Source organism: Ambystoma mexicanum, chromosome 1p (assembly GCF_040938575.1).
Source record: "Ambystoma mexicanum isolate Mex_15411 chromosome 1p, UKY_AmexF1_1, whole genome shotgun sequence".
In the NCBI taxonomy this organism is placed as follows: Eukaryota; Metazoa; Chordata; class Amphibia; order Caudata; family Ambystomatidae; genus Ambystoma; species Ambystoma mexicanum.
The window spans coordinates 1,025,662,380-1,025,677,373 of NC_090921.1; the positions used below are offsets into that span (position 1 = coordinate 1,025,662,380).

Here is a 14,994-nt window from a genome sequence, read left to right on the forward strand (position 1 = left end):
TGTTACTGACCACCATACTAAGGGGCAAAAGTTGAAAGGCGGCGCCTCACAGGCCATCTCCTCAGAGTATTCATCAGTGTTCGGCCTTGACAATATTTTAATATCTTGGATGGTGTATAGTGTTCTCCCATTTCCCTTGATAAATCAAGATTGTCAAGGGGATTCTGCTGTTTTGTCAGTTCATAGCAAGAGATGGGGATCCAAAATACCTCATAGGAAACCAACGAAGATTGGTGTCGGACAGAAAAATAATGTGGCCACAGCCTCAAAGCAAAAGGCATCTATTTTCAGTGATGAAATATAATATAATTATAAATTGTCTGTTATTTTACTTTCCAAGTATTTTACTTTCCAAGTATTCAATAAAATGTGCATTTGGCAAAAGTCCTTTGAGCCGGATTTGAACCAGCGACGAGCTATCGAAGGCTTGGCAAATCATTCTCTAGCAAACCCAATACGAGCTTCCACTTCAACCGTCGACTTGTAAACATCTCTTGCAATTCGTGCAAAATACTACAAATTTGGCTTGTGAGGTTCCCGAATTGAGTAAAAGCACATCAGTTCCCAATTAAAAAAATGACCCCCTCCGCAGTCTCCCGCATGTTACTGACCACCATACTAAGGGGGAAAAGTTGAAAGGCGCGCCTCACAGGCCATCTCCTCAGAGTATTCAGCAGTGTTGGGCCTTGACAATATTTTAATATCTTGGATGGTGTATAGTGTTCTCTCATTTCCCTTGAGAAATCAAGATTGTCAAGGGGATTCTGCTGTTTTGTCAGTTCATAGCAAGAGATGGGGATCCAAAACACCTCACAGGAAACCAGCGAAGATTGGTGTCGGCCAGAAACATAACGTGGCCACAGCCTCAAAGCAAAAGGCATCTATTTTCAGTGATGAAATATAATATAATTATAAATTGTCTGTTATTTTATTTTCCAAGCATTTTACTTTCCAAGTATTCAATAAAATTTGCATTTGGCAAAAGTCCTTCAATCTGGATTTGAACCAGCGACCTAAGGATGCCTGTTTTACCACTACAGTCCTCTGCTCTACCAACTGAGCTATCGAAAGCTTGGCAAATCAGTCTCTAGCAAGCTCAATACGAGCTTCCACTTCAACCGTCGACATTCAAACATCTCTTGCAATTCGTGCAAAATACTACAAATTTGGCTTGTGAGGTTCCCGAATTGAGTAAAAGCACATCAGTTCACAATTAAAAAAATGACCCCCTCCACAGTCTCCCGCATGTTACTGACCACCATACTAAGGGGGAAAAGTTGAAAGGCGGCACCTCACAGGCCATCTCCTCAGAGTATTCAGCCGCGTTGGGCCTTGACAATATCATAGCTCTCAACCATTTCTGTTGCAAAGGCGGGTGAAATCACCCGGTTTTGTTTTTGGCGGGTGAGACGCCCATTGGAATTAATGGGCGTGCAGGAGGCTTGGCGGGTGAGTCACCCCTTTACAGGGCGGGTGACACCCGCCAAAAGCGTGTGAGTTGAGAGCTATGCAATATTTTAATATCTTGGATGGTGTATAGTGTTCTCTCATTTCCCTTGAGAAATCAAGATTGTCAAGGGGATTCTGCTGTTTTGCCAGTTCATAGCAAGAGATGGGGATCCAAAACACCTCACAGGAAACCAATGAAGATTCGTGTTGGACAGAAAAATAACATGGTCACAGCCTCAAAGCAAAAGGCATCTATTTTCAGTGATGAAATATAATATAATTATAAATTGTCTGTTTTTTTATTTTCCAAGTATTTTACTTTCCAAGTATTCAATAAAAAGTGCATTTGGCAAAAGTCCTTCGAGCCGGAGTTTTGAACCAGCGACCTAAGGATGTCTGTTTTACCACTACAGTCCTCCGCTGTACCAACTGAGCTATCGAAGGCTTGGCAAATCAGTCTCTAGCAAGCTCAATACGAGCTTCCACTTCAACCGTCGACATTCAAACATCTCTTGCAATTCGTACAAAATACTACAAATTTGGCTTGTGAGGTTCCCGAATTGAGTAAAAGCACATCAGTTCACAATTAAAAAAATGACCCCCTCCGCAGTCTCCCGCATGTTACTGACCACCATACTAAGGAGGAAAAGTTGAAAGGCGGCGCCTCACAGGCCATCTCCTCAGAGTATTCATCAGTGTTCGGCCTTGACAATATTTTAATATCTTGGATGGTGTATAGTGTTCTCCCATTTCCCTTTATAAATCAAGATTGTCAAGGGGATTCTGCTGTTTTGTCAGTTCATAGCAAGAGATGGGGATCCAAAATACCTCACAGGAAACCAACGAAGATTGGTGTCGGACAGAAAAATAACGTGGCCACAGCCTCAAAGCAAAAGGCATCTATTTTCAGTGATGAAATATAATATAATTATAAATTGTCTGTTATTTTACTTTCCAAGTATTTTACTTTCCAAGTATTCAATAAAATGTGCATTTGGCAAAAGTCCTTTGAGCCGGATTTGAACCAGCGACGAGCTATCGAAGGCTTGGCAAATCATTCTCTAGCAAACCCAATACGAGCTTCCACTTCAACCGTCGACTTGTAAACATCTCTTGCAATTCGTGCAAAATACTACAAATTTGGCTTGTGAGGTTCCCGAATTGAGTAAAAGCACATCAGTTCCCAATTAAAAAAATGACCCCCTCCGCAGTCTCCCGCATGTTACTGACCACCATACTAAGGGGGAAAAGTTGAAAGGCGCGCCTCACAGGCCATCTCCTCAGAGTATTCAGCAGTGTTGGGCCTTGACAATATTTTAATATCTTGGATGGTGTATAGTGTTCTCTCATTTCCCTTGAGAAATCAAGATTGTCAAGGGGATTCTGCTGTTTTGTCAGTTCATAGCAAGAGATGGGGATCCAAAACACCTCACAGGAAACCAACGAAGATTGGTGTCGGACAGAAACATAACGTGGCCACAGCCTCAAAGCAAAAGGCATCTATTTTCAGTGATGAAATATAATATAATTATAAATTGTCTGTTATTTTATTTTCCAAGCATTTTACTTTCCAAGTATTCAATAAAATTTGCATTTGGCAAAAGTCCTTCAATCTGGATTTGAACCAGCGACCTAAGGATGCCTGTTTTACCACTACAGTCCTCTGCTCTACCAACTGAGCTATCGAAAGCTTGGCAAATCAGTCTCTAGCAAGCTCAATACGAGCTTCCACTTCAACCGTCGACATTCAAACATCTCTTGCAATTCGTGCAAAATACTACAAATTTGGCTTGTGAGGTTCCCGAATTGAGTAAAAGCACATCAGTTCACAATTAAAAAAATGACCCCCTCCGCAGTCTCCCGCATGTTACTGACCACCATACTAAGGGGGAAAAGTTGAAAGGCGCGCCTCACAGGCCATCTCCTCAGAGTATTCAGCCGTGTTGGGCCTGGACAATATTTTAATATCTTGGATGGTGTATAGTGTTCTCTCATTTCCCTTGAGAAATCAAGATTGTCAAGGGGATTCTGCTGTTTTGCCAGTTCATAGCAAGAGATGGGGATCCAAAACACCTCACATGAAACCAATGAAGATTCGTGTTGGACAGAAACATAACGTGGCCACAGCCTCAAAGCAAAAGGCATCTATTTTCAGTGATGAAATATAATTATAAATTGTCTGTTATTTTACTTTCCAAGTATTTTACTTTCCAAGTATTCAATAAAATTTGCATTTGGCAAAAGTCCTTCAATCTGGATTTGAACCAGCAACCTAAGGATGCCTGTTTTACCACTACAGTCCTCTGCTCTGCCAACTGAGCTATCGAACGCTTGGCAAATCAGTCTCTAGCAAGCTCAATACGAGCTTCCACTTCAACCGTCGACTTGTAAACATCTCTTGCAATTCGTGCAAAATACTACAAATTTGGCTTGTGAGGTTCCCGAATTGAGTAAAAGCACATCAGTTCACAATTAAAAAAATGACCCCCTCCGCAGTCTCCCGCATGTTACTGACCACCATACTAAGGGGGAAAAGTTGAAAGGCGGCGCCTCACAGGCCATCTCCTCAGAGTATTCATCAGTGTTCGGCCTTGACAATATTTTAATATCTTGGATGGTGTATAGTGTTCTCCCATTTCCCTTGATAAATCAAGATTGTCAAGGGGATTCTGCTGTTTTGTCAGTTCATAGCAAGAGATGGGGATCCAAAATACCTCACAGGAAACCAACGAAGATTGGTGTCGGACAGAAAAATAACGTGGCCACAGCCTCAAAGCAAAAGGCATCTATTTTCAGTGATGAAATATAATATAATTATAAATTGTCTGTTATTTTACTTTCCAAGTATTTTACTTTCCAAGTATTCAATAAAATGTGCATTTGGCAAAAGTCCTTTGAGCCGGATTTGAACCAGCGACGAGCTATCGAAGGCTTGGCAAATCATTCTCTAGCAAACCCAATACGAGCTTCCACTTCAACCGTCGACTTGTAAACATCTCTTGCAATTCGTGCAAAATACTACAAATTTGGCTTGTGAGGTTCCCGAATTGAGTAAAAGCACATCAGTTCCCAATTAAAAAAATGACCCCCTCCGCAGTCTCCCGCATGTTACTGACCACCATACTAAGGGGGAAAAGTTGAAAGGCGCGCCTCACAGGCCATCTCCTCAGAGTATTCAGCAGTGTTGGGCCTTGACAATATTTTAATATCTTGGATGGTGTATAGTGTTCTCTCATTTCCCTTGAGAAATCAAGATTGTCAAGGGGATTCTGCTGTTTTGTCAGTTCATAGCAAGAGATGGGGATCCAAAACACCTCACAGGAAACCAACAAAGATTGGTGTCGGGCAGAAACATAACGTGGCCACAGCCTCAAAGCAAAAGGCATCTATTTTCAGTGATGAAATATAATATAATTATAAATTGTCTGTTATTTTATTTTCCAAGCATTTTACTTTCCAAGTATTCAATAAAATTTGCATTTGGCAAAAGTCCTTCAATCTGGATTTGAACCAGCGACCTAAGGATGCCTGTTTTACCACTACAGTCCTCTGCTCTACCAACTGAGCTATCGAAAGCTTGGCAAATCAGTCTCTAGCAAGCTCAATACGAGCTTCCACTTCAACCGTCGACATTCAAACATCTCTTGCAATTCGTGCAAAATACTACAAATTTGGCTTGTGAGGTTCCCGAATTGAGTAAAAGCACATCAGTTCACAATTAAAAAAATGACCCCCTCCGCAGTCTCGCGCATGTTACTGACCACCATACTAAGGGGGAAAAGTTGAAAGGCGGCGCCTCACAGGCTATCTCCTCAGAGTATTCAGCCGTGTTGGGCCTGGACAATATTTTAATATCTTGGATGGTGTATAGTGTTCTCTCATTTCCCTTGAGAAATCAAGATTGTCAAGGGGATTCTGCTGTTTTGCCAGTTCATAGCAAGAGATGGGGATCCAAAACACCTCACATGAAACCAATGAAGATTCGTGTTGGACAGAAACATAACGTGGCCACAGCCTCAAAGCAAAAGGCATCTATTTTCAGTGATGAAATATAATTATAAATTGTCTGTTATTTTACTTTCCAAGTATTTTACTTTCCAAGTATTCAATAAAATTTGCATTTGGCAAAAGTCCTTCAATCTGGATTTGAACCAGCGACCTAAGGATGCCTGTTTTACCACTACAGTCCTCTGCTCTACCAACTGAGCTATCGAACGCTTGGCAAATCAGTCTCTAGCAAGCTCAATACGAGCTTCCACTTCAACCGTCGACTTGTAAACATCTCTTGCAATTCGTGCAAAATACTACAAATTTGGCTTGTGAGGTTCCCGAATTGAGTAAAAGCACATCAGTTCCCAATTAAAAAAATTACCCCCTCCGCAGTCTCCCGCATGTTTCTGACCACCATACTAAGGGGGAAAAGTTGAAAGGCGGCACCTCACAGGCCATCTCCTCAGAGTATTCAGCCGTGTTGGGCCTTGACAATATTTTAATATCTTGGATGGTGTATAGTGTTCTCTCATTTTCCTTGAGAAATCAAGATTGTCAAGGGGATTATGCTGTTTTGCCAGTTCATAGCAAGAGATGGGGATCAAAAAAACACCTCGCAGGAAACCAAAGAAGATTGGTGTTGGACAGAAAAATAACATGGTCACAGCCTCAAAGCAAAAGGCATCTATTTTCAGTGATGAAATATAATATAATTATAAATTGTCTGTTATTTTACTTTCCAAGTATGTTACTTTCCAAGTATTCAATAAAATGTGCATTTGGCAAAAGTCCTTTGAGCCGGATTTGAACCAGCGACGAGCTATCGAAGGCTTGGCAAATCATTCTCTAGCAAACGCAATACGAGCTTCCACTTCAACCGTTGACTTGTAAACATCTCTTGCAATTCGTGCAAAATACTACAAATTTGGCTTGTGAGGTTCCCGAATTGAGTAAAAGCACATCAGTTCCCAATTAAAAAAATGACCCCCTCCGCAGTCTCCCGCATGTTACTGACCACCATACTAAGGGGGAAAAGTTGAAAGGCGCGCCTCACAGGCCATCTCCTCAGAGTATTCAGCCGTGTTGGGCCTTGACAATATTTTAATATCTTGGATGGTGTATAGTGTTCTCCCATTTCCCTTGAGAAATCAAGATTGTCAAGGGGATTCTGCTGTTTTGTCAGTTCATAGCAAGAGATGGGGATCCAAAACACCTCACAGGAAACCAAAGAAGATTGGTGTCGGACAGAAACATAACGTGGCCACAGCCTCAAAGCATAAGGCATCTATTTTCAGTGATGAAATATAATATAATTATAAATTGTCTGTTATTTTATTTTCCAAGCATTTTACTTTCCAAGTATTCAATAAAATTTGCATTTGGCAAAAGTCCTTCAATCGGGATTTGAACCAGCGACCTAAGGATGCCTATTTTACCACTACAGTCCTCTGCTCTACCAACTGAGCTATCAAAGGCTTGGTAAATCAGTCTCTAGCAAGCTCAATACGAGCTTCCACTTCAACCGTCGACATTCAAACATCTCTTGCAATTCGTGCAAAATACTACAAATTTGGCTTGTGAGATTCCCGAATTGAGTAAAAGCACATCAGTTCACAATTAAAAAAATGACCCCCTCCGCAGTCTCCCGCATGTTACTGACCACCATACAAAGGAGGAAAAGTTGAAAGGCGGCGCCTCACAGGCCATCTCCTCAGAGTATTCATCAGTGTTCGGCCTTGACAATATTTTAATATCTTGGATGGTGTATAGTGTTCTCCCATTTCCCTTGAGAAATCAAGATTGTCAAGGGGATTCTGCTGTTTTGTCAGTTCATAGCAAGAGATGGGGATCCAAAATACCTCACAGGAAACCAACGAAGATTGGTGTCGGACAGAAAAATAACGTGGCCACAGCCTCAAAGCAAAAGGCATCTATTTTCAGTGATGAAATATAATATAATTATAAATTGTCTGTTATTTTACTTTCCAAGTATTTTACTTTCAAGTATTCAATAAAATGTGCATTTGGCAAAAGTCCTTCGAGCCGGATTTGAACCAGCGACCTAAGGATGCCTGTTTTACCACTACAGTCCTCCGCTCTACCAACTGAGCTATCGAAGGCTTGGCAATTCGTTCTCTAGCAAACTCAATACGAGCTTCCACTTCAACCGTCGACTTGTAAACATCTCTTGCAATTCGTGCAAAATACTACAAATTTGGCTTGTGACGTTCCCGAATTGAGTAAAAGCACATCAGTTCCCAATTAAAAAAATGACCCCCATCCGCAGTCTCCCGCATGTTACTGACCACCATACTAAGGGGGAAAAGGTGAAAGGCGGCGCCTCACAGGCCATCTCCTCAGAATATTCAGCCGTGTTGGGCCTTGACAATATTTTAATATCTTGGATGGTGTATACTGTTCTCTCATTTCCCTTGAGAAATCAAGATTGTCAAGGGGATTCTGCTGTTTTGCCAGTTCATAGCAAGAGATGGGGATCCGAAACACCTCACAGGAAACCAACGAATATTGGTGTCGGACAGAAAAATAACGTGGCCACAGCCTCAAAGCAAAAGGCATCTATTTTCAGTGATGAAATATAATATAATTATAAATTGTCTGTTATTTTACTTTCCAAGTATTTTACTTTCCAAGTATTCAATAAAATGTGCATTTGGCAAAAGTCCTTTGAGCTGGATTTGAACCAGCGACGAGCTATCGAAGGCTTGGCAAATCATTCTCTAGCAAACTCAATACGAGCTTCCACTTCAACCGTCAACTTGTAAACATCTCTTGCAATTCATGCAAAATACTACAAATTTGGCTTGTGAGGTTCCCGAATTGAGTAAAAGCACATCAGTTCCCAATTAAAAAAATGACCCCCTCCGCAGGCTCCCGCATGTTACTGACCACCATACTAAGGGGGAAAAGTTGAAAGGCGGCGCCTCACAGGCCATTTCCTCAGAATATTCAGCCGTGTTGGGCCTTGACAATATTTTAATATCTTGGATGGTGTATACTGTTCTCTCATTTCCCTTGAGAAATCAAGATTGTCAAGGGGATTCTGCTGTTTTGCCAGTTCATAGCAAGAGATGGGGATCCGAAACACCTCACAGGAAACCAATGAAGATTGGTGTTGGACAGAAACATAACGTGGCCACAGCCTCAAAGCAAAAGGCATCTATTTTCAGTGATGAAATATAATATCATTATAAATTGTCTGTTATTTTATTTTCCAAGTATTTTACTTTTCAAGTATTCAATAAAATTTGCATTTGGCAAAAGTCCTTCGAGCCGGATTTGAACCAGCGACCTAAGGATGCCTGTTTTACCACTACAGTCCTCCGCTCTACCAACTGAGCTATTGAAGGCTTGGCAAATCAGTCTCTAGCAAGCTCAATAAGAGCTTCCACTTCAACCGTCAACATTCAAACATCTCTTGCAATTCGTGCAAAATACTACAAATTTGGCTTGTGAGGTTCCCGAATTGAGTAAAAGCACATCAGTTCACAATTAAAAAAATGACCCCCTCCGCAGTCTCCTGCATGTTACTGACCACCATACTAAGGGGGAAAAGTTGAAAGGCGGCGCCTCACAGGCCATCTCCTCAGAGTATTCATCAGTGTTCGGCCTTGACAATATTTTAATATCTTGGATGGTGTATAGTGTTCTCCCATTTCCCTTGATAAATCAAGATTGTCAAGGGGATTCTGCTGTTTTGTCAGTTCATAGCAAGAGATGGGGATCCAAAATACCTCACAGGAAACCAACGAAGATTGGTGTCGGACAGAAAAATAACGTGGCCACAGCCTCAAAGCAAAAGGCATCTATTTTCAGTGATGAAATATAATATAATTATAAATTGTCTGTTATTTTACTTTCCAAGTATTTTACTTTCCAAGTATTCAATAAAATGTGCATTTGGCAAAAGTCCTTGGAGCCGGATTTGAACCAGCGACGAGCTATCGAAGGCTTGGCAAATCATTCTCTAGCAAACCCAACACGAGCTTCCACTTCAACCGTCGACTTGTAAACATCTCTTGCAATTCGTGCAAAATACTACAAATTTGGCTTGTGAGGTTCCCGAATTGAGTAAAAGCACATCAGTTCCCAATTAAAAAAATGAACCCCTCCGCAGTCTCCCGCATGTTACTGACCACCATACTAAGGGGGAAAAGTTGAAAGGCGCGCCTCACAGGCCATCTCCTCAGAGTATTAGGCAGTGTTGGGCCTTGACAATATTTTAATATCTTGGATGGTGTATACTGTTCTCTCATTTCCCTTGAGAAATCAAGATTGTCAAGGGGATTCTGCTGTTTTGCCAGTTCATAGCAAGAGATGGGGATCCGAAACACCTCACAGGAAACCAATGAAGATTGGTGTTGGACAGAAACATAACGTGGCCACAGCCTCAAAGCAAAAGGCATCTATTTTCAGTGATGAAATATAATATCATTATAAATTGTCTGTTATTTTATTTTCCAAGTATTTTACTTTCAAGTATTCAATAAAATGTGCATTTGGCAAAAGTCCTTCGAGCCGGATTTGAACCAGCGACCTAAGGATGCCTGTTTTACCACTACAGTCCTCCACTCTACCAACTGAGCTATCGAAGGCTTGGCAAATCGTTCTCTAGCAAGCTCAACTTGAGCTTCCACTTCAACCGTCGACATGCAAACATCTCTTGCAATTCGTGCAAAATACTACAAATTTGGCTTGTGAGGTTCCCGAATTGAGTAAAAGCACATCAGTTCCCAATTAAAAAAATGACCGCCTCCTCAGTCTCCCGCATGTTACTGACCACCATACTAAGGGGGAAAAGTTGAAAGGCGGCGCCTCACAGGCCATCTCCTCAGAGTATTCAGCTGTGTTGAGCCTTGACAATATTTTAATATCTTGGATGGTGTATAGTGTTCTCCCATTTCCCTTGAGAAATCAAGATTGTCAAGGGGATTATGCTGTTTTGTCAGTTCATAGCAAGAGATGGGGATCCAAAACACCTCACAGGAAACCAAAGAAGATTGGTGTCGGACAGAAACATAACGTGGCCACAGCCTCAAAGCAAAAGGCATCTATTTTCAGTGATGAAATATAATATAATTATAAATTGTCTGTTATTTTATTTTCCAAGCATTTTACTTTCCAAGTATTCAATAAAATTTGCATTTGGCCAAAGTCCTTCAATCTGGATTTGAACCAGCGACCTAAGGATGCCTGTTTTACCACTACAGTCCTCTGCTCTACCAACTGAGCTGTCGAAGGCTTGGCAAATCAATCTCTAGCAAGCTCAATACGAGCTTCCACTTCAACCGTCGACATTCAAACATCTCTTGCAATTCGTGCAAAATACTACAAATTTGGCTTGTGAGGTTCCCGAATTGAGTAAAAGCACATCAGTTCCCAATTAAAAAAATGACCCCCTCCGCAGTCTCCCGCATGTTACTGACCACCATACTAAGGGGGAAAAGTTGAAAGGCGGCGCCTCACAGGCCATCTCCTCAGAGTATTCAGCCGTGTTGGGCCTTGACAATATTTTAATATCTTGGATGGTGTATACTGTTCTCTCATTTCCCTTGAGAAATCAAGATTGTCAAGGGGATTCTGCTGTTTTGCCAGTTCATAGCAAGAGATGGGGATCCAAAACACCTCACATGAAACCAATGAAGATTCGTGTTGGACAGAAACATAACGTGGCCACAGCCTCAAAGCAAAAGGCATCTATTTTCAGTGATGAAATATAATATAATTATAAATTGTCTGTTATTTTACTTTCCAGTTATTTTACTTTCCAAGTATTCAATAAAATTTGCATTTGGCAAAAGTCCTTTGAGCCGGATTTGAACCAGCGACCTAAGGATGCCTGTTGTACCACTACAGTCCTCTGCTCTACCAACTGAGCTATCGAAGGCTTGGCAAATTATTCTCTAGCAAACTCAATATGAGCTTCCACTTCAACCGTCGACTTGTAAACATCTCTTGCAATTCGTGCAAAATACTACAAATTTGGCTTGTGAGGTTCCCGAATTGAGTAAAAGCACATCAGTTCCCAATTAAAAAAATGACCCCCTCCGCAGTCTCCCGCATGTTACTGACCACCATACTAAGGGGGAAAAGTTGAAAGGCGCGCCTCACAGGCCATCTCCTCAGAGTATTCATCAGTGTTCGGCCTTGACAATATTTTAATATCTTGGATGGTGTATAGTGTTCTCCCATTTCCCTTGAGAAATCAAGATTGTCAAGGGGATTCTGCTGTTTTGTCAGTTCATAGCAAGAGATGGGGATCCAAAATACCTCACAGGAAACCAACGAAGATTGGTGTCGGACAGAAAAATAACGTGGCCACAGCCTCAAAGCATAAGGCATCTATTTTCAGTGATGAAATATAATATAATTATAAATTGTCTGTTATTTTACTTTCCAAGTATTTTACTTTCCAAGTATTCAATAAAATGTGCATTTGGCAAAAGTCCTTTGAGCCGGATTTGAACCAGCGACGAGCTATCGAAGGCTTGGCAAATCATTCTCTAGCAAACGCAATACGAGCTTCCACTTCAACCGTCGACTTGTAAACATCTCTTGCAATTCGTGCAAAATACTACAAATTTGGCTTGTGAGGTTCCCGAATTGAGTAAAAGCACATCAGTTCCCAATTAAAAAAATGACCCCCTCCGCAGTCTCCCGCTTGTTACTGACCACCATACTAAGGGGGAAAAGTTGAAAGGCGCGCCTCACAGGCCATCTCCTCAGAGTATTCAGCCGTGTTGGGCCTTGACAATATTTTAATATCTTGGATGGTGTATAGTGTTCTCCCATTTCCCTTGAGAAATCAAGATTGTCAAGGGGATTCTGCTGTTTTGTCAGTTCATAGCAAGAGATGGGGATCCAAAACACCTCACAGGAAACCAAAGAAGATTGGTGTCGGACAGAAACATAACGTGGCCACAGCCTCAAAGCAAAAGGCATCTATTTTCAGTGATGAAATATAATATAATTATAAATTGTCTGTTATTTTATTTTCCAAGCATTTTACTTTCCAAGTATTCAATAAAATTTGCATTTGGCAAAAGTCCTTCAATCGGGATTTGAACCAGCGACCTAAGGATGCCTATTTTACCACTACAGTCCTCTGCTCTACCAACTGAGCTATCGAAGGCTTGGCAAATCAGTCTCTAGCAAGCTCAATACGAGCTTCCACTTCAACCGTCGACATTCAAACATCTCTTGCAATTCGTGCAAAATACTACAAATTTGGCTTGTGAGGTTCCCGAATTGAGTAAAAGCACATCAGTTCACAATTAAAAAAATGACCCCCTCCGCAGTCTCCCGCATGTTACTGACCAACATACTAAGGGGGAAAAGTTGAAAGGCGGCGCCTCACAGGCCATCTCCTCAGAGTATTCAGCCGTGTTGGGCCTTGACAATATTTTAATATCTTGGATGGTGTATAGTGTTCTCTCATTTCCCTTGAGAAATCAAGATTGTCAAGGGGATTCTGCTGTTTTGCCAGTTCATAGCAAGAGATGGGGATCCAAAACACCTCACATGAAACCAATGAAGATTCGTGTTGGACAGAAACATAACGTGGCCACAGCCTCAAAGCAAAAGGCATCTATTTTCAGTGATGAAATATAATATAATTATGAATTGTCTGTTATGTTATTTTCCAAGTATTTTACTTTCCAAGTATTCAATAAAATTTTCATTTGGCAAAAGTTCTTCGAGCCGGCTTTGAACCAGCGACCTAAGGATGCCTGTTTTACCACTACATTCCTCCGCTCTACCAACTGAGCTATCAAAGGCATGGTAAATCAGTCTCTAGCAAGCTCAATACGAGCTTCCACTTCAACCGTCGACATTCAAACATCTCTTGCAATTCGTGCAAAATACTACAAATTTGGCTTGTGAGATTCCCGAATTGAGTAAAAGCACATCAGTTCACAATTAAAAAAATGACCCCCTCCGCAGTCTCCCGCATGTTACTGACCACCATACAAAGGAGGAAAAGTTGAAAGGCGGCGCCTCACAGGCCATCTCCTCAGAGTATTCATCAGTGTTCGGCCTTGACAATATTTTAATATCTTGGATGGTGTATAGTGTTCTCCCATTTCCCTTGAGAAATCAAGATTGTCAAGGGGATTCTGCTGTTTTGTCAGTTCATAGCAAGAGATGGGGATCCAAAATACCTCACAGGAAACCAACGAAGATTGGTGTCGGACAGAAAAATAACGTGGCCACAGCCTCAAAGCAAAAGGCATCTATTTTCAGTGATGAAATATAATATAATTATAAATTGTCTGTTATTTTACTTTCCAAGTATTTTACTTTCAAGTATTCAATAAAATGTGCATTTGGCAAAAGTCCTTCGAGCCGGATTTGAACCAGCGACCTAAGGATGCCTGTTTTACCACTACAGTCCTCCGCTCTACCAACTGAGCTATCGAAGGCTTGGCAAATCGTTCTCTAGCAAACTCAATACGAGCTTCCACTTCAACCGTCGACTTGTAAACATCTCTTGCAATTCGTGCAAAATACTACAAATTTGGCTTGTGACGTTCCCGAATTGAGTAAAAGCACATCAGTTCCCAATTAAAAAAATGACCCCCTCCGCAGTCTCCCGCATGTTACTGACCACCATACTAAGGGGGAAAAGGTGAAAGGCGGCGCCTCACAGGCCATCTCCTCAGAATATTCAGCCGTGTTGGGCCTTGACAATATTTTAATATCTTGGATGGTGTATACTGTTCTCTCATTTCCCTTGAGAAATCAAGATTGTCAAGGGGATTCTGCTGTTTTGCCAGTTCATAGCAAGAGATGGGGATCCGAAACACCTCACAGGAAACCAACGAATATTGGTGCGGACAGAAAAATAACGTGGCCACAGCCTCAAAGCAAAAGGCATCTATTTTCAGTGATGAAATATAATATAATTATAAATTGTCTGTTATTTTACTTTCCAAGTATTTTACTTTCCAAGTATTCAATAAAATGTGCATTTGGCAAAAGTCCTTTGAGCTGGATTTGAACCAGCGACGAGCTATCGAAGGCTTGGCAAATTATTCTCTAGCAAACTCAATACGAGCTTCCACTTCAACCGTCAACTTGTAAACATCTCTTGCAATTCGTGCAAAATACTACAAATTTGGCTTGTGAGGTTCCCGAATTGAGTAAAAGCACATCAGTTCCCAATTAAAAAAATGACCCCCTCCGCAGGCTCCCGCATGTTACTGACCACCATACTAAGGGGGAAAAGTTGAAAGGCGGCGCCTCACAGGCCATTTCCTCAGAATATTCAGCCGTGTTGGGCCTTGACAATATTTTAATATCTTGGATGGTGTATAGTGTTCTCTCATTTCCCTTGAGAAATCAAGATTGTCAAGGGGATTCTGCTGTTTTGCCAGTTCATAGCAAGAGATGGGGATCCAAAACACCTCACATGAAACCAATGAAGATTCGTGTTGGACAGAAACATAACGTGGCCACAGCCTCAAAGCAAAAGGCATCTATTTTCAGTGATGAAATATAATATAATTATGAATTGTCTGTTATGTTATTTTCCAA

The 14,994-nt window shown here is 41.3% G+C and overlaps 3 non-coding genes across 3 annotated transcripts; all 3 read right to left on the minus strand.

Moving 5' to 3' along the window:
- Positions 1 to 7,473: 7,473 nt before the first annotated feature.
- On the minus strand, positions 7,474 to 7,559 carry TRNAY-GUA (transfer RNA tyrosine (anticodon GUA)). The gene is given in 2 exon segments: positions 7,474 to 7,509; positions 7,523 to 7,559. It is a non-coding gene; the product is annotated as a tRNA-Tyr (tRNA).
- A 2,407-nt stretch (positions 7,560 to 9,966) lies between these two features.
- Positions 9,967 to 10,052, minus strand: TRNAY-GUA (transfer RNA tyrosine (anticodon GUA)). Its single transcript is given in 2 exon segments — positions 9,967 to 10,002; positions 10,016 to 10,052. It is a non-coding gene; the product is annotated as a tRNA-Tyr (tRNA).
- A 3,742-nt stretch (positions 10,053 to 13,794) lies between these two features.
- On the minus strand, positions 13,795 to 13,880 carry TRNAY-GUA (transfer RNA tyrosine (anticodon GUA)). The gene is given in 2 exon segments: positions 13,795 to 13,830; positions 13,844 to 13,880. It is a non-coding gene; the product is annotated as a tRNA-Tyr (tRNA).
- Positions 13,881 to 14,994: the final 1,114 nt, after the last annotated feature.